The sequence below is a fragment of the Macaca thibetana genome, chromosome 5 (genome assembly GCF_024542745.1).
Source record: "Macaca thibetana thibetana isolate TM-01 chromosome 5, ASM2454274v1, whole genome shotgun sequence".
In the NCBI taxonomy this organism is placed as follows: domain Eukaryota; kingdom Metazoa; phylum Chordata; class Mammalia; order Primates; family Cercopithecidae; genus Macaca; species Macaca thibetana.
The window spans coordinates 73,717,310-73,744,423 of NC_065582.1; positions in this window are offsets into that span (position 1 = coordinate 73,717,310).

The window sequence follows — 27,114 nt, forward strand, 5'->3', positions numbered from 1 at the left end:
TCAGGAGATCGAGACTATCCTGGCTAACATGGTGAAACCCCGTCTCTACTAAAAATACAAAAAACTAGCCGGGCGTGGTGGCGGGCGTCTGTAGTCTCAGCTACTTGGGAGGCTGAGGCGGGAGAATGGCATGAACCCGGGAAGCGGAGCTTGCAGTGAGCCGAGATAACGCCACTGCACTCCAGCCTGGGAGACACAGCGAGACTCCGTCTCAAAAAAAAAAAAAAAAAAAAAAAAAAAAAAAGAAATAAGAGAGGACACAAAGAAATTTAAAAAAAAAATCATGCTCATGGATAGAAAGAATCAATATCGTGAAAATGTCCATACTGCCCAAAGTAATTTATAGATTCAATGCTATCCCCACCAAGTTACCACTGACTTTCTTCACAGAATTAGAAAAAAACTACTTTAAATTTCATATGGAACCAAAAAAGAGCCTGCATAGCCAAGACAATCCTAAGCAATAAGAACAAAGCTGGAGGCATCACACTAACTGACTTCAAACTATACAAGGCTACAGTAACCAAAACAGCATGGTACTGGTACCAAAACAGATGTATACACCAATGGAACAGACCAGATGCCTTGGAAATAACACCACACATCTACAACCATCTGATCTTTGACAAACCTGACAAAAACAGGCAATGGGGAAAGGAGTCCCCATTTAATAAATGGTATTGGGAAAACTGGCTAGACATACGCAGAAAAGTGAAACTGGACCCCTTCCTTAAACCTCGTACAAAAATTAACTCAAGATGGATTAAAGACTTAAAACATAAGACCTAAAACCATAAAAACCCTAGAAGAAAACCGAGGTAATACCATTCAGGACATAGGCATGAGCAAAGAGTTCATTACTAAAACACCAAAAGTGATGGCAACAAAACCCAAAATTGACAAACGGGATATAATTAAACTAAAGAGCTTGTGCACAACAAAATAAACTATCATCAGAGTGGACAGGCATTTTACAGAATGGGAGAAAATTTTTGCAATCTGTCCACCTGACAAAGGGCTAATATCCAGAATCTACAAAGAACTTAAACAAATTTACAAGAAAAAAACAACCCCATCAAAAAGTGGATGAAGTATATGAACAGACACTTCTCAAAAGAAGACATTTTTGCAGCCAATAAACTCACCATCACTGATCATTAGAGAAATGTATATCAAAACCACAATGAGATACCATCTCATGCCAGTCAGAATGGCAATCATTAAAAAGTCAGGAAACAACAGATGCTGGAGAGGATGTGGAGAAACAGGAACACTTTTACACTGTTGGTGGGAGCCTAAATTAATTCAATCATTGTGGAAGACAATGTGGCAATTCCTCAAGGATCGAGAACCAGAAATACCGTTTGACCCAGCAATCCCATTACTGGGTAAATACTCTGAAAATTATAAATCCTTCTACTATAAAGACACATGCACACTTATGTTTATTGCAACACTGTTCACAATACCAAAGACTTGGAACCAACCCAAATGCCCCTCAATGATAGACTTGATAAAGTAAATGTGACACATATATACCATGGAAATACTATGCAGCCATAAAAAAGTATGAGTTCATGTCCTTTTTAGGGATGTGAATGAAGCTGAAAACCATCATTCTCATCAAACTTACACAAGAACAGAAAACCAAACACCGCATGTTCTCACTCATAAGTGGTAGTTGAACAGTCAGAACACATGCACACTTGGACGGGAATATCACATACCAGAGCCCGTCGGGGGGTGGAGGGCTAGGGGAGGAGAAAAACTTATTATAGGAGAAAAACCTAATGTAGATCATGAGTTGATGGGTGCAGCAAACCACCATGGTACGTGTATAACTATATAACAAACCTGCACGTTCTGCAGATGTATGCCAGAACTTAAAGTATAATTTAAAAAATTAAAAAAACAAAAAGGAAATTCTGACACATGCTACAACATGGATGATTCATGTGGACATTATGCTAATAAAATAAGCCAGTCACAAAAACTTATTTCTTTGCTAGTTAGTTACATTTCATCAAGAAAAATTCTTTAATTGCATGTTTCTGAGCCTTTAGCTGTATAATTTACATATGCTGCCTTTAAAATGAAAAAAGACTCCACAGAACGTTCTTGGGTTATTTGCTTTTATCTTGTAATCTTTACAGTTATTGGGCCATTGCCTTCTGGAGTTTAATTTTGGAGGTCTATATCTTACCTGTTTCTTGTTATTGCTTGTTTATTTTTAGATATACTCTCACTATTACATACCTGACAGCATAATTTCTTGGTCTTCATTTCTAAACCCTTTTACATCTGCATGTTTATTAGGAAAAGTTTTCATAATTATAGCTTTAAATGTATATAAATCTCTTTATTATTTTTGCCGAGGAAATTTTGAACTGTTTCGGTCTAATAAAGTATTTCTATTTTGGTAAAGGACATCTTCTATCATATTATTAATTTTTATTTATTGTTTGTATTTTATTTGATATTCTTCAAGATGTCGAACATTCTTAATAGAATGAAATAATTTCCTGTTTTCCATTACCTGTCATTTTCATTTTAGTTATTCATTTGCTCTTACATTCTACATTTGGAAATATATCCCGATTACATCCCTATACATTTGACTAAAATTTTTGCAGTGTTAATCTGTTTTATCTTGCTTCTAGGTGGATATTATTTTGTTTTATTTTTTGTTTCCTGCAACAATTTATTTTACCAGATACTTTTCTTTTTGCTTCCCTCCTCGGTTGGACATAGTCTATTATTTACTCATTATATCCTTGCCTTGTTTTGTAGAGGCCATACTTTTTATATCCTACATGGGAATGTAAAATAGATTATATATGTAAAATATATGCATATATGTATTTTTAAAATTTTTTAATGTGTGTTTTCCATTTTAGTCTTCATTGTAATATTTCCTTTCAAATACCAAAATTATTTTTATTTACTAATTTTTAATTGTAGAGAAATAACTGTGTTTGTTTCTCAGTGGGCATTGAGGTAATGCTTATTCGTATCCATTGCTTCATTTTAGATATTGCCAAAATCTTCCACTCCATTCTTTAGATTCTGTTGTTTCTGGTAACGAATCATTAACGCAGTTCACTAGAATAAGAAGGTTTTCACCTGCCTACATTGTTTTTCAACTTTAAGCATACTATCTGAAAAATCTGAGTTTTTTCTTGATAAACATGCAGGAAAATGCAAAGGACTACTCTTCAGCCAAGGCTTCCTTAACCCTTCTATCCCAACCACACTCTGTGCTCTTTGATGGCACCTCCCAAGATAAGAGTTCTCCACATAACCTGCATAAGATATTTGTCAAATTCTCTTCAGTGATAAAATGGGTTAGTCTTAGACTGTAGTACCTGGATGTATGAGAAAGTCATGAAAAAATTTTATAAGATAAATAAAAGAAAGAGGATTGAAAGAAGCTTATAAAATGATGATGCATTGGCTACTCAAAAGACACTTCCATAGAGTAGGGGCAGGGTCACATTTTTAACTATTTTCTCAAAATTTTCATCTTAATGGAGGGGAAAAATGTAGTTAAGACCAAAATCTTATTATTTCTACTTCAGATGCAATAGTAAGGGTTTTAAACAGAAAAAGTACACATATATCTATAAGCATTGTTTACCAGTTCAAATCCTTCATCACTTTCACTGGTAAAATTCACGGCTTACTTGGCTTATTGCATATTCTTACTATTTCTCTATGGTATTATTGCTAACAGTTTTGTTGTGCTCAAGGGTACTGTGATTAAGAAATGAGAGTAATTAAATCAGGAACTACTTAACTTCTGACATGCTAATTTAGAACTTAATAAACATCGTAAAAAGGAACATGGGAGGTATGTTAGGACCTTTCACAAAAGTATGTCATTACACAATTTCAGGTGCATGATTACTTAAATTATGCCTTTTAAATATACATAAGAACAAGATTTTACTCTGACCCACAAAGACTCATTTTATTTAATAGCTCATTGTCTTAGTTACGTTTATTGCTCTGGGGAATGTCGTCATTGTAGTGGAGTCAAGACTGATAAGCAAAAATTAATTTAAAACCCATCATGTGCCAACAGCTCACATCAATATATAAACAATTTTAGGAGTCAAAAAATTAAGTTTGAATATTATAGTGACAGAGTATCAAAATGTAGTGATAGTTCAACAAATATCTCAACAGAAAGTTGAGTTTTACTAACAAAGAGATTAAAATGTGAGAAAAGCTATAAGATGTCAATCAGTGCATGGATAACTGAAGGAGGGAAAATCTGACGTAAAACAGAAAGTAAGAATGAAAATCTGTGTGAACCCAAATAAAATGTTCACTACTACAAAATCTGTGTCCTTACAGAAGGTCACTTGAGAACTGTAACTGTTATTGTCAGCATTTTAAATTAATGAATATTATATGAATGAAACTGTGTAAAGTAACTGGAGCATATCGTCTTGGAACCAGTGATCACTCAAAACTACTTACACTGTAGGCCATGCATAAAGAATAAAAACACAAATAGCATATTTTATTTCTATACGATTATAGCCTTGGTGCTTTAATCTTGCGTATGAGATTAAATAGATATGGTTAGCTAACTTCTGGTAATTTCAATGCATTCTTTCTGAAAGTTATCTTTTAGATAAAAAAGTGTGGAAATAAAATTAGTATATATGCATTTCATAGAAGTATTTAATAAAATATTGACATATTGGAAGCCAGTCTGATATTCTCTAGTGAGAGAGCGTCATCAACCTAATTTTCATTCAGCTGTTTCAAATGGCATATATTCTGCAAAAAACTGCATAGACACATTTATCAACTTCTGCAGGCTCTGAATTATAGATTCTGTTTAAGAATGTGTTAGGCGGACGGGTGCGGTGGCTCACGCCTGTAATCCCAGCACTTTGGAAGGCCAATGCGGGCAGATCAAGAGGTCAGGAGATCGAGACTATCTTGGCTAACATGGTGAAACCCCGTCTGTACTAAAAATACAAAAAATTAGCTGGGCATGTTGGCAGGTGCCTGCAGTCCCATCTACTCGGGAGGCTGAGGCAGGAGAATGGCATGAACCTGGGAGGCGGAGGCTGCAGTGAGCCGAGATAGCGCCATTGCCCTCCAGCCTGGGCAACAGAGCAAGACTCCGTCTCACAAAAAAAAAAAAAAAAAAAAAAAAAAAAAAAAAAAAAGAATGTGTTAGGCATGCAAACAAAAAAAAATGAGCTGAGAGCTTTAAAATACTAATTTCATGATGTGTGTAATATTTGTTAAGCATTGCAACTCACAGCTAATTTATTCAGTATCTAAAAGATTATAATGATGAGGAATAGCTTCATGATATATAAAATCTTAATAAATCTAATTTTATTTTACATACATTTATTTATTTAGGAGGTTGATAACCTTTCTCTATTCCTTTTGTTGCCTGGCTAAATCATACTGGAATATTGCTATATTAATATTCCACTTTTTTTCTCACCAATCCTGTCAATGTGGCACAAATTGTTTTTTACCCAAATTGTTTTATTGCACCTTCCGTACAAAAGAAAAAAGGAACAAATTGTATCTAGGCACACTATTGTCCAGCCAAACTATCTCATCCAGTCTTCCATATCATTAGAAATGGTGGATTTTTTTTTTTTAATTTGAATACCAGCCAAAGTGGTATCTGCCATTTCCATTGGGTAGTAGGAAATTGGTATGTCAATTTCACACTTTCTTTCTCTTTTCTGCCAGAGGAAGCAGACATGGCAGTGACCTAGCTTCAACCATGCTTATAGCAACAGTGCCCTAATACAGTAGTTGGAAAACTGCAGGCCACAGGCTAAATCCTTCCTTCTGCCTGTTGTTAAAACGTATTGGAATGCAGCCATGCTCACTCATGACGTGGAGTCTGAGGCTACTTTCCCATCACAGTGGCTATTTTGAAGAGCTACAACAAAGTAAGTACTTCTGGGAAGCCTGAAATATGTACACTTTGTTCTTTTACAGGCATACGTTTCCAGACCCCTGTCCTGGGAAATGGAGGAACAACAGGATGGAAGCAGCCTGGGTCCCTGAAGGAACACACTGAGCAAATCTACACCACTGCCAGGAGTGACAGATAAAAAAGAAACTCATTTTTGTTTTTCAGCCACTGTATTATTGGTTCTTCTAATTACCAACATTTTGGTGTTTTCCCAAACTAAGCCAGTCAGAAAAAGAGTAAGTAAATGAGCAATGGTAAGGAAATAATACAAGTAATCAAAATATCTAACCAGCAGTCTCCTAACTCTGAAATAAGGCTTTACTTCATTCTGGGGAGTTTTTCTCTTTCAGAATAGACATCATAGAGAAACATATTATTTTGCAAATAATAATAATAGCACATTGTTGGATTTTTGTAATAGACACTTAGTGTCTCCTTAAATGTATAATTCACGTGCAGGCAATATAGCTAGCTGATTTTCATAAAAGATCCATTTGCCTAATGAATCCTTATCTGAAGTGCTGTGTGAGTATTAATAAACCTTTTAATGTAATATCGAAAGAATTTTATATGTGCAATTTTAACATTATTGGTCTTAACATAAATAACATATTTTAATTTGTTCAGGGAATATTCCATTTATCTGATGTATATTTCAAGTCACTATTGCCAAATTTATATTATTAAATGCTCTCAGATCCATAAGAACCAGTTATTTAGAGAAAAGTCACAATATTGTTTCTATTTTTAAGAATGATTTAACAGAAGCAGAATGCAGGTGAAATTGGTACTAATTTTGAGACCAATAGAGCTAGGATAAGGAAACCCTACCAGCACCAAACATTGTTCTATTTGTTTTGTGAAACTAAAATCAGTTGAGGAATATTGAATCTCCCGAGCTTCTCTTTCCATATTTCCATTATATAGGCCTTAGCAAGTGGATTACTTTGTGAGGTTAACTAAATATTCCTTGCAATTTCTAACCTCTCTACCTGTTTATATCATTTGCTGTAACTGGGTGATTTTATAATTTCCCCCAAAACATAATAACAGGGAAATGTGTTTTTGAATTCTGGAAGTCATAATCTCCAAAAGTAAATTTAGTCCATGATATTATGTTAATAAGATTCCTGAAATACCAAGCGTTGTGTGCTGGTAATTATACTTTTTTATACACCAAATTCAGATATCAAAAAACTAAGAAGGAGGAAATGGAAAAACCCATTACACAGCAGAGGGATGTACACAAAGTTAAAAGTCTAATGACATGAGAATAATTCAATTCGCTTTGACTGGATTCTGAAAATAATATTAGAACATCACAAGTAACCTTTAGTGGATTAAATAACATAGAAATGGTTAAGTCCATTTCCTCAATATCCAAAATCTCAATAGCACTGTTAATACCGTCCAGCAGGAACAGAATAAAAATATTATGACAAATAAAATGTGTAACATAAAAGACCTGAGAAAGTATTACAGATTATATAGACAAATCACAAAGCCATTCAAATAAGAAGAAAGAAATTTTGATTAAAATTAAAAGGAAACAATACAGTATGATATGGGCAACATGTGTTCATGACTCAAATAAAATATACCATATGCAATGATTAAAATATAACAAAAGTCAACTTATGTACTAGTCATGTTTAATGCTTATTTGTAAGCAATGTGACCTCTTATTTACATAAGGAATAAACAACTTATTGATCTTAATTTGGATAGTTCACTGAATCTCTATGATGAGGGAGAAACAGGGTCAGAAGGTTGGCTGGAGAAAAAGAAAGCTAACCAGCCAGAGATATTGCCCATATCACACACCAAACTAGATGAGTGAAAATAGCAGCTGTTAAACCTCAACACCAGATGGCTTGCACCACGGATACTGAAATGGACATTGAATGCTACTGTTTCCCATGAAAACTAGATTTTCATGGGAAAATCTTCAACTAATGACAGCTTTTAGCTCTAAGTGCATTTTACGTAGTTTTTGCTTTTCTTGCATCATAAATCCTGAAGACAAGTCACAGGCAAGGGCCTCGGAGGCTAAGTAATTTGTGGGTGTCCTGGTTAAAAGGGGTGACTTCTTCAATTGGAGGTAAACTCTATTCATTTACATAGTAAGAATTCTCCCATCCTCCAAAAATGGCATATATGCTAGGAAACCAAAAAGAAAAAAATGTCAGGCCGGGTGCGGTGGCTCAAGCCTGTAATCCCAGCACTTTGGGAGGCCGAGACGGGCGGATCACGAGGTCAGGAGATCGAGACCATCCTGGTTAACACGGTGAAACCCCGTTTCTACTAAAAAATACAAAAAAATAGCCTGGCGACGTGGCGGGCGCCTGTAGTCCCAGCTACTCAAGAGGATGAGGCAGGAGAATGGCGTAAACCCGGGAGGCGGAGCTTGCAGTGAGCTGAGATCCGGCCACTGCACTCCAGCCTGGGTGACAGCGCGAGACTCCGTCTCAAAAAAAAAAAAAAAGAAAAAAATGTCCTGAGTAATCCAAACTTTGGCTTCACAGTGTCAATACAAACCTTTCTTCCTATAGTTTCACTACCCTTGACTATGCTTCCAGTAACAATTCAATTATCCTCAATCAATACGAAGTACACCTCAAGGCCCATTAATTCCACATCCATCTCCAAGCCCCAAATCTTTGGGTAACGGTCATTCTTTCTCTCATTTTCTCATTTCCTATATTCAAAGAGAAAGCAAAGCAAAGAGAAAAAAATCTGAACATAGATAAATATAACATACATATACACACACACATAAAATATAAATATATAAAACTTAGATAGTATGTATTATAAAATATAGACAGATACAGAATATATTTATATATTACATCAATCTATACATGTGTTACATCTATCTGTATGATAGAGGTGTGTCTGTATATAATACAACAGTGAAGAGATGCTCATATGAGATACAGTTGTCATATCACTTCTGTAAGTGGTAACTGGGCATGACTGACATGTTTTCTCTTCTCTGTTATCCATCACTTTTTTGTTTCTATGGGCTCCCAGCTGCGGGTGACTTGCCCTTAGAGTTATGCCTGTGGCCTTAAACTATACAGAGAGTACCCAAATGGCCCAACATATGTAGTTAAAATTTCCTTAACACTAGCACAGTGTGTTTGTTAATAAAATAAACACTCTAGGTTCTCCTCCCCACTCTTTCCTTCCCTCTTTGTGTAGTAGTAACCCTCATTTTTTGTCCTCAAGTAAACATAAAAACTCATGTTGTTCTTGCAAATGAATTATTAATTATAGTAATCAAATGACCTTTCCCACTTTAACATCTTAGCAACAAGATATGTGTATTTTGGCTTTGGAAAAAATGCTTCATATATGGGTCACTAATATGAGCATAGTTTGAATGCTTAGATAACTCCTGTTTTTTTAAGGACAGTACTTTTGGGTGAAAGGATATAAGTATAATAACATCAGAAAATCTCTTGAAAAATAACTTTATTTACTCCGAAATAAGTTCTTGAATGTGAAGCAATGTGGGTGGAATATTATTTCATAATTAAAGCCATTTAATAAGTCCAAAGAGCCCTTCAATAATTCTTCAGAAAAAAGTAAGCATGACAAGCAAAAACAAATTCAGATGAAATATGTATTTTCATGAGAAATATCACTGGCTCCTCCAAAACAGAAAAGGTTTCATTGTAATCAACTGCTGTAGAAAACATGCTGTTCCCCTGAATTATAGTGTTGTATTGATATCATGACTAATTTCTACTAAAGAAAAAGTAGCCACATCATGTGAAGAGAATAACATGTTTTTGAGGTCCTATATGGCTTCTATCCTGACATTAAATTTGCAAAATACAGAGACTCTACTCAGAGTTCTCCCTTCTGCTTAATCTAAAACATCACTTATCTTCCTTTATGCTCTTACTCTGATGTAGCACATACTGTTTTCTGAAATAATATTGTCTATTCTTTGTATTATCTATTTAATTAGCTAAATTGTAAGCCCATTATTTTGCCTGTTTGTTTTCTGTATCTCCTGTGCTTAAAATAGTGCATGATACATTAAAACCCTTAAATAATACTAACATTGGTCATGTGAATGAACAAACATGGCAGAAGACAGGAAAGGTGGCTGAATTAATAATCTGTCAATTTGTCTGGCTAATTTCTAAGAATCTATTCAATAATCAGACATCTTAATGGTAATTCATAGAGCACCTATACTTTTGTGCTACAGATAATTCAAGTGCCTCTTTCCCAAACAATCATGACACCAGTTACAAAATGTTGCTTTTTCAAAGTCTGTGATCATCTAACCAATGAAAAGATAGTAGCTAATAATTTTCTTAGGCCAGGTCTTCTCGGCAAGGGGAAATCAGGGAACACTCCCTGGAATGGTTTTCCCCATTCCATATGATACTAGCTGTGGGTCTGTTGTATATGGCTGGTTTTGTGTTTTATTATGAATGGATTTTGGATATTATCAAATACTTTATCTTCATCTATGAATACGATCATGTGATTTTTCTTCCTTTAGCTAGTTGATGTAATGAACTTCATTAATTGATTTTTGAATGTTGAACCTACCTTGCATATCTGTAATAAATCCCATTTGATTATGTTGAATAATTATTTTTATACATGTTGGGATTTCGTTTGTTATTTTCTTGAAAATTTTGTATTTATGTTCATGACAGATATTGGTCTATAGTTTTATTTTCTTACAACCATTCTGTCTGGTTTCAGTGTTAGGGTAATGCTGTCCTAATAAATTGTGTTGGGAAGTATTCCTTCTGCTTCTGTCTTCTGGAAGTGATTATAAAGAATTGGTATAATATATTCCTTAAATTTAGAATTCACTAGAAAACCTGTCTGAGCTGGAGCTCCTTTTTACTGATGAACAGACATACTCTAATAAATTGAAGTTCTGGCAAAAAGACCATACATATTAAATTTATTCCAAAGCCCATATTTTCTTGCATTTTGTATTTATTCCTCTATATTATGCCAAGTAATATCTGAAACTTCAGTTTCTTCACTATTTTGTAATTGTTGAATCAGGGTTTGAGTCAACCATTAAAGCAAATAAGCTCTAGGGCACTACTCTCCACTAACACTTATGTAATGAAATACATGTTTTATACCTGAAAACCCTGCAAAACAAACACAGAACAAAAGATTAACAGCCGTTGGGCAATTATAATAGTATCAGAGGCTTGCAGCCTTTAGAAGATTATAATAGTATCCGAGGCTTGCAACATAATATTAACTATGTTCCAGATAAAAAATCAAAATTACCCAACATTAAAAAAATAAACCAAGCACGTAGGAAAACAAGACAAATGCTTGACAAGTTTGGCTCCAGGCCAAAATCCTAAAAGGCTCCTGGGTCTGATCTTTCAGGCCCAGATCCAGGCAATTACAAAATCTTTACCTAGATGGTCTCATGGGGGAAAACTGCTCTCCCATAAAAAACTTGGTGCACAATCAGTGGACTTCAGTCCCTGAAAAAGAGTTGCAGTCTAACTCAGGAGACTTCCATCAGAGGCCTCTCCCTCAGCATTGAGCTAATCCCCACTTTTATGCTGATAGACCTACCCCTTACTCAATACCATTCTGTGGGGAAAAATGAAAAACCGGACTCTGGGAGGCCGAGGCAGGCGAATCATGAGGTCAGGAGTTTGAGACCATGCTGACCAACATGGTGAAATCCCATCTCTACTAAAAATAGTTGGCGTGCGCCTGTTATCCCAGCTACTCAGGAGGCTGAGGCAGGAGAATTGCTTGAACCGGGGAGGCAGAGCTTGCAGTGAGCCAAGATCTCGCCACTGCACTCCAGCCTGGGCGACAGAGTGAAAATCCATCTCAAAAAAAAAAAAAGAAAGAAATCTGGAGGTCCCAGTGCTTTTTCCTGTTTAGCCTCTTGCTTTTGCTATATCAATGAGTGACTAAAAGCTTTACTGTTACTTTCATTTTGGCTGTTGCTTTAACTGACCACCTAAATACCTGGGAGCTCAGTTCTCTGCAGCTCAGCTCTTGACAATTCTCAAAGGAAAATGAAATAAACAAATGTCAAACCTTCACAGACAAAGACTTCAAAGTGCCTATTGTAACCAATCAACATGAGATAAATATAATATATATTATAATAATATATTATATATTACATATAATATAAATATAATATTATATATTATATATATATATAATACAAAACAATACATTCACTAGATAGTCTCAATAACAGAATGGAGATAGCAGAGAAAAACATCAGTATACTTGAAAATAGATGAATATAAATTATCCAATCTCAAGAAGAGACAGAAAAAGTTGGAAAAACAAAAAAAGAATAAAAATATATTATCAGAACTAAATTGTAGGACAATATAAAAAAATTTAATATTTTTATTATTTGAGTCCCCAGAGGAGAGAAGAAGGAAATTGGTGCAGAAAGATATTTGAGGAAGGAATGGCTCAAAATTTCTTAAATTTGGAAAAATAGATAAAATATATACTCAAGAAATTATCCAATCTCAAGAAGAGACAGAAAAAGTTGGAAAAACAAAAAAAGAATAAAAATATATTATCAGAACTAAATTGTAGGACAATATCAAAATATTTAATATTTTTATTATTTGAGTCCCCTGAGAAGAGAAGAAATTGGTGCAGAAAGATATTTGAGGAAGGAATGGCTCAAAATTTCTTAAATTTGGAAAAATAGATAAAATATATACTCAAGAAGCTCAGAAAACCTCAGACAGAATAAACTCAAGTAGAACTACACCCAGACACACCACAAACAAACTAGTAAGAAGTCAAAGATTAAAAATAATAAAAGCGGCAAGAAAACAAATGACACAATACATATACAAGAACAATTATCAGAATAACTGCAGTTTTCTGATAATTCACCAGTTGAAAGAAAAGAACCAGCAACCAAAAATTCTTTACCTTTTAGCTGTGATGTGGATATTTTTTCAAATATGAAATCTTGGATAATTTCTCAACAGCTGACTTGCTCTGAAAGAAATACTAACCCAAGTTATTTACGCCAATGGGGAATAATCAGAGAGAATTTGGAACTCCAAGAACAAACAGCAACAGAAATGGCAAATATCTAGGTAAATATGAAATATTATATATTTGCTCTTATGCTTTTATTTTTTAAAATATATATTATTGTTAAAAGCAAAAATTATAAAATTGTCTTGGGGAATTCTCAGTATATGTAGATGTCATGCATATGACAACTGTAATATTATGTGGAGAGGCTAAAGGGACTTATACAGTTTTAAAGTTTATATATTTTATTTGCAGGGATAAATATAAATTTTAGGTAGACAGTGGAAGGTTAAATATAATGATCACAAAAAATACAAAGATATGGTCTGAATCCAGTAGATCAATTAAAATGGATACTAGAAATGTTTAAATAATCTAAATATGGTACGGAAGTAGAGCAGAGAAACAAAAAAATGAGGAGAAAAATGACTAATAAAATGGTAGACCTACATCAAATTGTTTCAACAATCACATTAAATGGAAAGGAGTTCTACAGTTTCTTAGCTGTAAAGTTATGAAACTTTATAAGTAAATACAAGTTATGCATATATATTTACAATATGACTTAGAAATCCTGCTCCTCAGTGTTTAACTGAGATAAATAAAAACTATCTTCATAAAACCTGTATGCAACTGTTCTTAGCAGTTTTATTCATATTAATTTCTAAAAACTGGAAGCAATTCAAATATCTTTCAACTGGCAATTTTTTTCAATCTGATAATTCATAGAATAGGATTCTACAGAGAATAAAAAGAAATAAATATTTATAGATGCAAAAACATAATTGATGATGCTAAGTGAAAGAAGTCAGACTAAAAAGGCCCATTATTCCATGATTTCACTTATATGGCATTTCAGAAAAGGCAAAATCATACAATTGACGGGTGGTTGTGGTGGGCCAGAGGTGAGAGGATGGACTGACTGCCAAAGGGGATTATGAGGGATTTGGGGGGTGAATGTTCAAACTGATCTATGCTTTGATTGTGTGGTGGTTACGTGATTCTATGCATTAGTTGTAGTTCAATGACCTATACAGCAAAAGTGAATTTTACTATATGTAAAAACAGTAATTTCAGAGCACAAATTTAAAAATAAAACAGTGCCTTGGAGAAATATTCAACAAATATGTGCTATAACGGCCACTATTATTCACATAATAATAATGTTAGTATATTTAAATATAGAATGACAGGTAAATGCAACCATTTCTATAAATTTACCTCCATCTACAATTATCTTCTTTGCTCTTTGTCTGTTCTTCCAAACTCCACTCCCACATATGTTTTCTTAAATTTTGTTTATATAAAAGAGAAAAGTCTTGAAATACTTTTGTGAAGTCAACCTTCTACTTTTGCTGTTAACTTTAATTTGCCCATCAGAATATAGAGGTCCTGATTCTAGTTGTATGTATAGAAGCAATGAGCAGTGGTGGAAAGAAAGGTTAGAAAGGGTGATTTCTGGAAGGAGAATTAGCTTTCCCTCACACGTAGTTCACTAACATTAAGTAACTGCACAAACTGCACCTAATGCAAGAAATCATTCCTGAATAATAACCAGCTGTTCAGGTGGCAATCCCCTCTGGGGATCAGGAGATGAGTTACCAGGAGTCTCATTTTAATTCTTAGCTTCTCTCTATATATTCTTAAATACCTTCAATTTTGTTTGTAAATCTTGTGAAATTGAAAATCCTAGTAACATTGCAACTTGGCAAGCAACCAATTGAGACTTTGCATGTGGATTTTACTTACCTTAACTTTACGGTTTCAGGAATTAAGAAACTCTTTCATCAGAGTTATAGAAAGTTCCTGTGATTCAGTCTGCACCTTGAGAGTAAATTGTAGACGTTTTGGTTTATCCTTCTCTTTTTTTCTGGTTCTCTGTAATTATTCGAGATATCCAATCTGCCTTCAATTCTTGTTTCCTCATCTTCTTCAAACAAACAGTTGTGTTTTTTTATTGTTTTAAATGAAGGATTTTTTATTAGTTTTAATCAATGGCCACTTGATTTTCAGTCTTGAATTGTGCCCTTCAATTCTAGGTGACCGTAAGTTACTATTTAATTAGTTGTTTTACTACTGTGTGCCACATGCTTCCAAATTCTATTCTTTAATACTTTCTGAATTTTCACTGTTCTCAGCCCTAACTGAACCAGATAGTCAATAACATATTATTACTTTTTAAAAATCTTCTACCTACAGTCAGCAAGCACTCTGTTATCTAAACCTCTACTAGTCAGCTTTGGTTTGAAAAAAATGCAAGTTTGAAGAAAGAAAAATAAGCATTCAGTGAATTTAGGGTAAATCAGGAGAAGTACTTTACAGTATTTCCCAGAATTCAGAAAGAATTTGGTAAATAGATGCTAAACCTTTTGTACCTAAGATGTACAAAATATAAGCAAAGGTACTGGATAAATGAACAAAGAAGACATTTACATGTGAATATGGCCAAAACTGTAATATTGATCAACATCAAAGGAGTATCAGTCAGTCTTCATTTTGTGACTTTTCTATAATTAACTTTTTCATTAATAAAAGGACAAAACTACACAGTTTTGAATCTTTTTCCTGAATAATGCTTTCTAAGCACTCTTTCACCTGTTTTTTTTTCTATATTTTCTTTTATTTAAGGAACTTCCATGGTTTTATTTCTACTTAGAAAAAAAATTGCTAAAAGAGTGAATATTTGTGGGTGAGCAAGGAGTGGGAAGAGTCCTAAGGGGGACTTTCAAATTTACACTGTTTCTTTAATGCCTGATTATGAAATAGATGAATAGCATTTCACTAGTTTATTTCCCATAAGCTAATTATTACAACATAATTTCAATTGTAACAAAAGCAAACATAGAAACCTGAAGGATACAAACAATCTAGTGTAAAGTCACTTTTGTCTACAGGGTTTAGGATACTTTGTAAGATGACTATTCCTCGGAGCTGGTGGTTACAAGTGGTACAGTAGCTAAGAGTGTAGATCCTAGAAGATTATTGTTTGAATCCAAATATTAGCTCTGCCACTAACTAGTTGGATGACCGCCAGCTATTACTTAACCTCACTGCGCTTCAGTTTCTTCATTCATGAAATGAAGGTGGGAATAATCACTATTTCATCAATGTATCTGAGGACATAAATGACTTATAGACAAAGAATATAGAACAGTGCCTGGAACAGAGTAAGGGGCAAAATTTTATTATGAAATAGAACTGAAATGTGTTTTGGCATGTGGAGAATGGAGACAGGGCTAAAAGGTAGGTCAGTGTGAAAAACAAGAGTCGTTGCTGTTTTTTCTGGGATAAGGTGCAAAAAGCTAATAATAAAGAGCCCAGAGCAAACAAAATGCAGAGAAGATACTGAAAATCACAAGGAATGTATTGGGTGTGCAATGGAAATGCAGTGAATGCTCTTAAGTCTATGAATTGTGTGTTGTTTGTTGTGATTTTCATAAGGCCTTTAACAGCATCTCTTAAATGTATGGTAATTGCAAAATAAATGATTTTCCAGTCCCATTTAAGCATAATATGAATTGCTTCTTACTTGTAAATATATAAAAATATCTAATATATAGGATACCTTACAATTCAAACTAGAATCACAAAGAGGAGCAAATTAGAAAATTTTTATTAATATTAAAATCTCTAGAGAAGTAAGGAGTTCAATTTTCAGACAATACAAAATGCAAAGATGCCTAATATCAAAATATACATATTACACCAAAATGCTTACAATATCTAAAGTCCAAAATTTACAGGATGAAATCATTGCAAGGGACATGGAAGATGTAGTCTCTGAGATGGCTAGTACTAGCCTTTGGGAGATCCCAAATGTAGAGGTAGGAGGGTATCACAAGTTATTTGAAACATGTATAGAGAAACATATTAGAAAATAATATAATCTTTTAACAAAAGGTCTTTTAAGAGTCACTGGTTAAACCTAAAACAGTTTATTTCTTGAATGTCATTTAAAAATTAATAATTGAATGTTTTTCCATATCCTGAAGGAGAACTAAGTCTACATTAACCATAGTCAATAGGAACATCTATTATTTATTAGGTATATTGGATGTTTCTATCACTTGGCAGCCTTTGGGCACATTTCTAATGGAAAGAAGGATACTATAGAGTTTCAAACAGTCCTCATTTGCAGATTTAAGTATAGAAATGGAAAAGTTAGGTTGCCCTGCAAATACGACATTTGTATTTATATATTCATCTAATACCACTTAAAATGGAACTTGCAAAATAGATTTATTTCTGTTATTCTTTTTATATGGCCACATTTTACAATAATATGAGCTCAGAAAATTCAACGACCAATAATATCCTGAATGTTACTCACCTGGGAAAGCTGAAAGTTATAGACCTGCAGGGTAAATGTCAAGTGAATGTGGTTGGACTATGGCCATATCTGATTAGCAAAGCTGTTTTCAGCATAGTCAATTGCCAGGCATATGTAATTTGCCCTGTATTCCTGAAACATAATGGAAGAAAATAGGGTACTTTGCAATCCCTAGACAATTAAGGCAGCAGGGATGGGGCATTAAATTCTAATTAATAAACATTTATTGAATATCTAAAATCATAAAATAAATGGGATAAATGATGTTGAAACTTTTTATGGGATATTCTTCACAGCTCCTTCAGCTATTTAAATACTTCAATTTTTTATATATATAGATTACATTTCTGATCAGATACTTGAAATACAAATTATCATATTTAGATTACAAATTGTTTATTCATGTATGTCTTAACTCTTAACTAGATTTTTAAAATGGTTGCCAGTGAGGTTATCTGTTACTAGGATATTCCGTGTTTCCCTTGGTCTTGTGCAATGTAATGTACAGAGTAGGTGCTGAAAGAATACTTTTGTTTTGTTTTGTTTTGTTTTGTTTTGTTTTAGAATATCTTTATTTTCTTACCTTTCATTGGTGAAATTTAGTCCTTCAGGGCATTACAGGCCATGTCTGAGCAAAAGCTTAGGAAAGTATAAATTTAATTTATAAAATAAAAGTTTAAACACTTACATTTGAAAATTTAACATTTGTTGTATGTAATGATACTAGCAATCTGCAGACTTAATAAAAATGATTATATGATATACTCCTACAACAAAATAAATTAATCTTACAAGCATATAAACTCGGTGCTTGAAAATTAAGGGTGTAAATTAAGAAATACTTCTATAATGATCTAAGCATTAAAACAACAACTGAATATATAAATGATTAGCAATTTACTTTGAGTCCTAAATAGGTTAGGACTCACACTAAAGCAAGTTAACTTACCAAATTTTTCTTATATCAGGGAGCAAACACATTTAAAAAGTATTATCAACAGATAAATATGTTTATTTTTTACCTAATAATGTTTTCTAATTTTTAGAATGAGAATATTTTAATATATAATTGTAGATGTCTTTTACATTAAATTGAAAATAAGAAATCAAATATCTTCAAGTAACTATCACAGCATATTGTACAAAGTGTTTCTTTTTTTATTATTATACTTTAAGTTCTAGGGTACATGTGCACAACGTGCAGGTTTGTTACATATGTATACATGTGCCATGTTGGTGTGCTGCACCCATTAACTTGTCATTTACATTAGATATATGTCCTAATGCTATCCCTCCTCCCTCCCCCAATCCCATGACAGGCCACGGTGTGTGATATTCCCCACCCTGTGTCCAAGTGTTCTCATTGTTCAATTCCCACCTATGAATGAGAACATGTGGTGATTGGTTTTGCTCAGAATGATGGTTTCCAGCTTCATCCATGTCCTTCCAAAGGACAAGAATTAATCCATTTTCATGGCTGCGTAGTATTCCGTGCTGTTTATGTGCCACATTTTCTTAATCCAGTCTATCACTGATGGACATTTGGGTTGGTTCCAAGTCTTTGCTATCGTGAATAGTGCCACAATAAGCATATGTGTGCATGTGTCTTTATCCAATGTGATTTATAATCCTTTGGGTATATCCCCAGTAATGGGATGGCTGGGTCAAATGGTATTTCTAGTTCTAGATACTTGAGGAATCGCCGCACCGTCTTATACAATGGTTGAACTAGTATACAGTCCCACCAACAGTGTAAAAGTGTTCCTGTTTCTCCACATCCTCTCCAGCACCTGTTTTCTGACTTTTTAATGATCGCCATTTTAACTGGTGTGAGATGGTATCTCATTGTGGTTTTCATTTGCATTTCTCTGATGGCCAGTGATGATGAGCATTTTTTCATGTGTCTGTTGGCTGCATAAATGTCTTCTTTTGAGAAGTGTCTGTTCATATCCTTTGCCCACTTTTTGATGGGGTTGTTTGATTTTTTCTTGTAAATTTGTTTAAGTTCTTTGTAGATTCTGGATACTAGCCCTTTGTCAGATGGATACATTGCAAAAATTTTCTCCCGTTCTGTAGGTTGCCTGTTCACTCTGATGGTAGTTTCTTTTGCTGTTCAGATGCTCTTTAGTTTAATTAGATCCCATTTGTCAATTTTGGTTTTTGTTGCCATTGCTTTTGGCATTTTAGACATGAAGTGCTTGCCCATGCCTATGTCCTGAATGATATTGCCTAGGTTTTCATCTAGGGTTTTTATGGTTTTAAGTCTGACATTAAGTCCTTAATCCATCTCAAATTAATTTTTGTATAAGGTGTAAGGAATGGATCCAGTTTTATATATTAAATTGAAAATAAAAAATTAAATACCTTCAAATGACTATCACAGCATATGTTACAGAGTGTTTATAAGCTTTAATTTAGGTGTGATAAATGTTTATCCAGTTACAGTGGAAAAATATGATATAGTATTTTTAACTCAAAAGTTTAGCCTCTAGCCTTCCTTTACATATTTTTTGCTTTATGAAAAAACAATGAAACCATCAATATTGATTATAACACAGGCAATAATGAATGAACAAAATATAATCATAAATACAACCAGGCAGAATTAAAACACCCTTATGATAAAGAGACATGAGGTAAGAACTTCAGGTTTGTGTGTATATTTGCTTTCAAATAAAGAACACAGTTGGGCACAGCGGCTCACGCCTGTGATCCCAGCACTTTGGAAGGCTGGCCAAGGTGGATCACCTGAGATCAGGAGTTCCAGACCAGCCTGGCCAACATGGCGAAACCCTGTCTCTACTAAAAATTAGCCGGGCGTGGTAGTGCATGCCTGTAATCCCAGCTACTAGAGGGGATGAGGCAGGTGGCAGGAGGCAGAGCTTGCAATGCAGTAAGCAAAGATTGTGCCACTGCACTCCAGCCTAGACAATAGAGCAAGACTCCATCAAAAAAAAAAAAAAAAAAGAAAAGAAAAGAAAAAGAAAAAAAGAACACAACAGTGTGAGAAATAGAAGGTGGAAACGAAAAATGCTTATGGTATCTTTCCTCTTCTGTCATTTCAAACTAATGGATTAGGTGGTGTACTTCTAATTCTTGTTTCTGAGTATGAAACTGAACTGGCACAATCGACAAAAACTAGAAACTAATGAAAAATGGCACAATAAAAACTAGAAACTTTGCTGAATTCAGAAAAAGAGAGCAGTGTTTGCATATATTGGAAGGATCTATATTCGTAGGTTTTTCAAAAGAACCAAAGTGAGACCTATAAATAAGCTTGTTGTTGAAAAAGGTTGCTGCTAATTGGGCTAAGGAAGCATGATAGGCTAGAACTAAGCGGCAAAACATTGACTGTTACAATACTGATAATGGGAAATGCTAACTCTAGGAGTCAAGATCTACCTATTTATATGATGTATTGCAGACTGATCTTTAAGGCAGTTTCTTTGAGGATATCTTAGAAGTATAAGTGATTACTGCAACTCTGCTGAACATACCGCACGGAGGGCAATTCTAGTTTCTTATCTAAAATTAGGCTAAACTGTGAACTCTGAGCAGTAATCTAACCCTGACGTTAAACTCTGTATTGAATGCCACACAGTTTTATAGCTCTTCAAAAAGCTAGTTAATTTGTATTCTGATACTTATCGCATGGGAAAAAAATAGGATAATGTACAAAATATATTTATCATCCTGATCATAATCTGCTTTTATACTGAATTGTCACTATTTTTACAGAATGTAAATCATCCAGAAATGGTATTTGTTAGTTTTTTTACAAAACTTAAGAATAGTTTTTTTTTTCCTTAAAAGGAGGAGAAGAATAAATGCAATCCTAGTGACAATGAGAGAACTTTACTTTTGAGTGTCCACTGGCAGATGGTCTCCTGCCTTGAAGTCATGGTTAGGTCAATGAATAAAACGCACATATTTCAACAGAAAGTGCATCCTATAATATAAAATCATGCTTTAACTCTACAATAATTTCTGCAATTTTATTCTATTTCAGAAAAAGTAAACTTCGTTTGAGTAGTCTTTTATTTACCCCAAATGTAATATATTTATGAAATAAAATATATCCAAAAATTTCCGGTCTTTTCTAGACAGTCTATCCTTTAAATACTTGCAGGTAATAAAGACCATACCATTGACTATGTCAGCAGTATTTTTTTGTGTGTGATTACAGAGCCATTTTCCCAACAGTAAAATAGGGTGGTTAATCCTAATGATTAATACAAGGCATTTGCTTAAAATATTTATCTAATAAATAACAGTTCACAAAATGTATACAAAAAAAGAAAATAATAACAGTTACAGAAGAGATACTAAGCTAAATACATTGAATCTGATCAGGAAATGAGTCGGGAAAATTTTAATTCAACCATAGCAAATCTGTTTATGACTTTTTTCAGGAGTCAGACTGAACTATTTTCTAGTATATGTGCTGGAAAGTAGTTCTTTTTTTCAAGTGTGAGAACCTTGGCAAAATTAATTTACAAATACAGGGACATGGATGGAGCTGGAGTCCATCATCCTCAGCAAACTAACACAGGAACAGAAAACCAAATACTGCATGTTCTCACTTATAAGTGGAAGTTCAATGATGAGAACATATCCACACACACAGGGGAATGACAGACACTTGGGCCTATCAGAGAGTGGAAGGTGGCAGGAGGATGAGGATCAGGAAAAACAACTAAGGGGCACTAAGCTTAATACATGGGTAAGCAAATAATCTGTACAACAAACCCCATGACACAAGTTTACCTATGTGACAAACTTTGACTTGTACCCCTAAACTTAAATAAAAGTTAAAAAAAAGAGAACTATACTGCTCTGCCTCAAAAAAACATAGACACAGGAAAATGAATTTTAAAATCAATCAAGAGGACTAAGAAAAACAGATAAAGAATAAGAACATTTTTCTCATAATTTTAAAATTAAAAAAGAGTTTAAAATATATAAAGGTATTTTAAACATTATCTTGCCTTTTTTTCTATCATTAGACCTAGTATTATCATAAGTAAGTCATTTATAAAAGATGATATTGGTCTAATTTTATTTTTTTTAATTTGTTTTATATTTTTCAAACTTTTATTTTAGAAAAAGGAAGAAAAATAATCAGAGAAATCTGTCATATTTTTAATTAACTTTGTCCTGGCTACTAGGATATTTCTGCATATATCTATGTTAAGACATTTATGATTCCATTTTTAAAATTAAAATTAATGATATGTGGATCTCTTCTTTTTTCTCTGTGGGAGTAAATGGTGCATCTATCACTTTTATTAAATTTGATTTAACTCCTATACAACAAAAACATTTTTAGAATTTCCTTAAATTTGCTGTGTCCTGGGTGATGTGTAAGACAGATTTTCTAGAGTAAGACTCTCTTAATTTTATTACTTTACCAGTAAAAAAATTAACTTGTATCTCAATAAATATTTAATTATTTATTTATGTTATGTACTTGTATTATTATGCTAATATATGACATACATATTACATCTAAATAATAATGAAAAATAACAGAGTAAAACAAAAATAATATAAAAGTTATGCTGTTTTTTTCATATGAAGATTGAAATCCTCTTGAGTACACACAAACAGCAATGTTTGAGAGTGAATAGGTCATACATATTCATGTATTTAAGGATGCCTTAAATCACTGTATCATCATTATTTGGTCCTTTATATGAAATTGAACATATCACTGTATTTAGAAATTAAATTTCAAAATATGAACTTCATTTTTGTTTTGCTTCAAATATGATCATTTTTCTACATGTACTCTTATATATTGCCCTGTCTCAAAACTAGTAGTAATATTTTAAATAGTATCATTTCAGTGGTCAGAGTAGCCTAACAAAACTAAAATAGATCTTAATTTTATTTTAAGGATCACATTTTTTAAACAGATATACATAATTGAATTATTTGTAACACAAAGTCTTTTTAATAGCTAAATTTTAAGACTTACATCTTTATTCATTTATGATGAAAATCGTTTTAATGCTATTTTTATATTCACATTAAACTCTCTACAGGATTGCATATTTTGAAACTTGGGATAAGCATCTTTTCAGTGTTTTACTAAGAATGGGATCTCTAATTCTTAAAAAAGAAATGTGAAAGTAAAGAAAAAGCAGAGTGAATAAAAACATAAATATTCCCAAGTTCACATTCCCCATTCACTCACTTTATCTTAAATAAATTGTATTCTATATTACATATATATAATTGCATATGCTATGTTATATATACATATACATCTCTCTATATCTATGTATATCTATATCTATATCTATCAAAGTACTTTGATGTATTGGCCAGAAATCCAGGCCATTTGGACTGGCAACACTTTCCTTGTAAACTTGTCTATGTTATTTTTTATTGTTATTTTTTGTTTAGTTAAGAATACAGAAAACTAAAATTCTCAAATTAGGATTTTTATGTATCTCTACATAACACCTTCTACCTTTGAATCTCAAAGCATATTATTAGCATTAATTAGCAGTGCCTGAGGATAATGTGTGAGATACAAATTGAACAATACTCAAGACATTGGACAGATGAGTAAACTAGGCTTTAGTGTAACTGTTAAACATCTATATGAATCCTAATTCATAGGAAGTGATGGGTTTCTGCTTTTTAAAGCTATAAATTCCAGACAAAAAAATAGAGAGAAATTAAGATTGAAAATTTCAAGAAAATTTGACGAGTAAATATTCTGAAATTGACCTACTTATTAATCTCAATGTATGCTTAGAATTTAAATAATGATAAAAATCAATTATTTTTAACCCTTCCCCCAATGACTATGTCCTCTGTTGTTTCCTGTTATTGACTTGTAATAACAAATACAACACAAGATATGTATTTAGCTGTTACATACAGCATGTCAGTCTGCATGGCCCATAGCATTATTGAATGCCAGTCCTGTATTTGGAGCATCTTTGGAATAGAATAAATGTTCAAACTGGCTGATTGGAAGTGAGAAAATAATGCAGTGGCAACAACAAATGTTTTCTTTAATTATAATTCTTAATTTATTGAGAACATGTCTCTTGAAATATTTAAATGTGTGTGTATATCACATGTAAAAGCAAATAGGAAAAGTGAATGACTCTAAGGTTGTTGTCATCACTTCCAATGGCAAAACCGCAATTCCTTTTCAACCAACATAATATTTGCTATCTCTTTTCCATTGTTATACTTGACGAAGCATGTGAAAGAGTAATTACATTTTATACTAACGTTATCTATTAACAATTTCCTCCTCTCACGGTCCTTAGGAATCCTTATTCTCGCCATTACCTCTGCTTCAGCTGTTTTTTCTTAGCCCCCATCTTGCTATTAAAAATACTATTAAACTTTTGGATCGCAGTTTTTACTGTTTTCTCTGACCTCTTAAGCACCCAGAAATCTCTTTTTCCTTAGAACTTCTGCATCTTTTATTTCTTCTTCAGAAAAAAGAAAAAAAAAAAAAAAAGAAAAGGAAGTGGCAAAATGCCTTGGATTCTTGTTTTAAACTTTTCATTTTTTAAAATACATTTCCTTTTTAAGTAGAATTCAAGCTCCTCTAAAGTAAAAGTTGTGTTTTATATTTGCTCATATGTATGTGAGCAACTACTTGGGCAGTGTGTGTACATAAAATGTACTGGATTGATAATCTGCTAACATTATTTAGTTTCAGCTATTATTAGCTTTTGATAAATAATTTTACATCTCTGATCTATAGTTTCCTTGTCTATAATAAGGGAATATGTCCTCCAATGCTTGTTCAGAGAAACAGAGGGTTAAATAACAGGATAATGAGTTGGAACAGTACCTAAGTACTTGGGAAACCTTCAATAATTATTAATTGAACCAAAGTTCACATACTACATTATATTTAGGACATGGTAAACAGTCTATATGTGTATGGAAAATACATGACAGGACTTTACATATCACATATATAGGTTTTTAAGCTAGCCTTGTATGTATCTTGCCTCTTTCAGTCTAAGCATTCCCACAGCATTGCATAGTCATTTACATGCCATGCTTTCTAGACATGGCCCCTTTGTTTTACTTCATCAGAATTCCCTAGCTTATCAGTGCTATACTTAAAATGATTATCCAGAATTGAATATGGTAATATAAATGTTCTAAGCCTGGTCCAAAATGCATGGAAATTATCACCATTCTTGACCTCTATATCACAATATCAGATACTATCACTACCTAATATTCACTCATCATTTGAAATTGCTCAGAACTCTGAGTTTACTAACAGTACCCTTCACATATAACTCACTGCTGAAAGGTAAATCCTGATGTGTCCAAGCCAATTACAATGGTCCCATCCAGTGGTATGCTTATAAATATTTAACAATCATCTCTACAGATTAAAAGATAGATACAAAGACAGAGATAGAAAGATTAAAAATTAACTGGTTCGTAGGACTCTTATTTGTTTGCTGATTGTTTTGGTGTAAAGTCTCCCGTTGTGGAGCTATTAACATGTTGCCACTGAATATGGAGTTAGAAATTGTTGCCCACAATTTGTTTTCATGAACTGTTTCAAGCCATGAACAAGCTGTTCCCATCTCTCATGACAGAACTAATTTCATGCAGAAACTGAGTTTTGATTTAAACATGTGTCCGACTCTGCTAATAAACTTTGAAGAGAAATTCTTCTTAACCACCTTACATCCCCACTCACCTTCCCAGAAATATCTTAATTTAAACTATTTAATGTATATCCATCCTGACCAATATAAAGATAGACAGATGATAGATAGATGGATATGTTTGTATTTACGACATGCATACTCACAACTGTGTGAGCTTCCATAACTGACATCTATTCATATTCAAGTGAGAACTGCTCATATTTTCCTATGAAGATCATTTTTAAATTAATAATATATCTTGAATATTGAAGATTTTTCTATAACTGACAATCTAATGTTAAAATAATCTTAAATGTTTAAAATTTTGCTTGACTTTGAATGTTGTATTTTTATTGCCCAAAAGGCTTCACTTATCTCTATTTTTTTAAAAAAATGAAGTGTGTATATTTGATTTCTCTTTTCTATTGGGTTCCTGATTTTTCTGCTAAGTTATAAGCACTTTTGTTATGCAAGATATATAAGCCTTCCAATATATACAACAAATGCTTTTGGGCATTTGTTTCTATTCATCTATTTTTTTAAAAGAAGAGATTACAATAGTTAAATGCTGCTATTCATTTCTTCTCAGATGTCTAGCCAGTGTGAAAGATCTTCAAATGTGAGGGGCTTTTTGTTGATTAAAATAATAAAAATAGTCACTTGTACATATCCCCTAAGGATTTTTATAAACACTTATATTTGCAGGTTTGTAAAAATTACGTAAAAAGTAGAAACCATTCTCACACTGTGGTCTCTCCTCAGAAGGATGGAATAGGAAGAAGCTGAGATATGGGATGAGGCACAAGCTCAAGGTGGGATCTGGATATCTCCTGAGTTTGTACCTGCTTTATTCAATCTGGAGTCATTCTTTTCATCTAACAGGTACCTCATATTGACTGTAACAAATTGTTTGTGATAAAATGTTATTTTCCATTTAAGGGTATAGCACCAAGGGGCAAATAGAATTGTAAAGAGGAGGCTGGAAACTTTGAAAATAAATTTCCCCTTTTTCATAGTTTTTGCATAAAAGCAATCCTGAATTGTAATTTTGGATTGACACTCCCTCATAATAACTGTTTTCTCCACGGGAAGGTGATCTCAAAAAC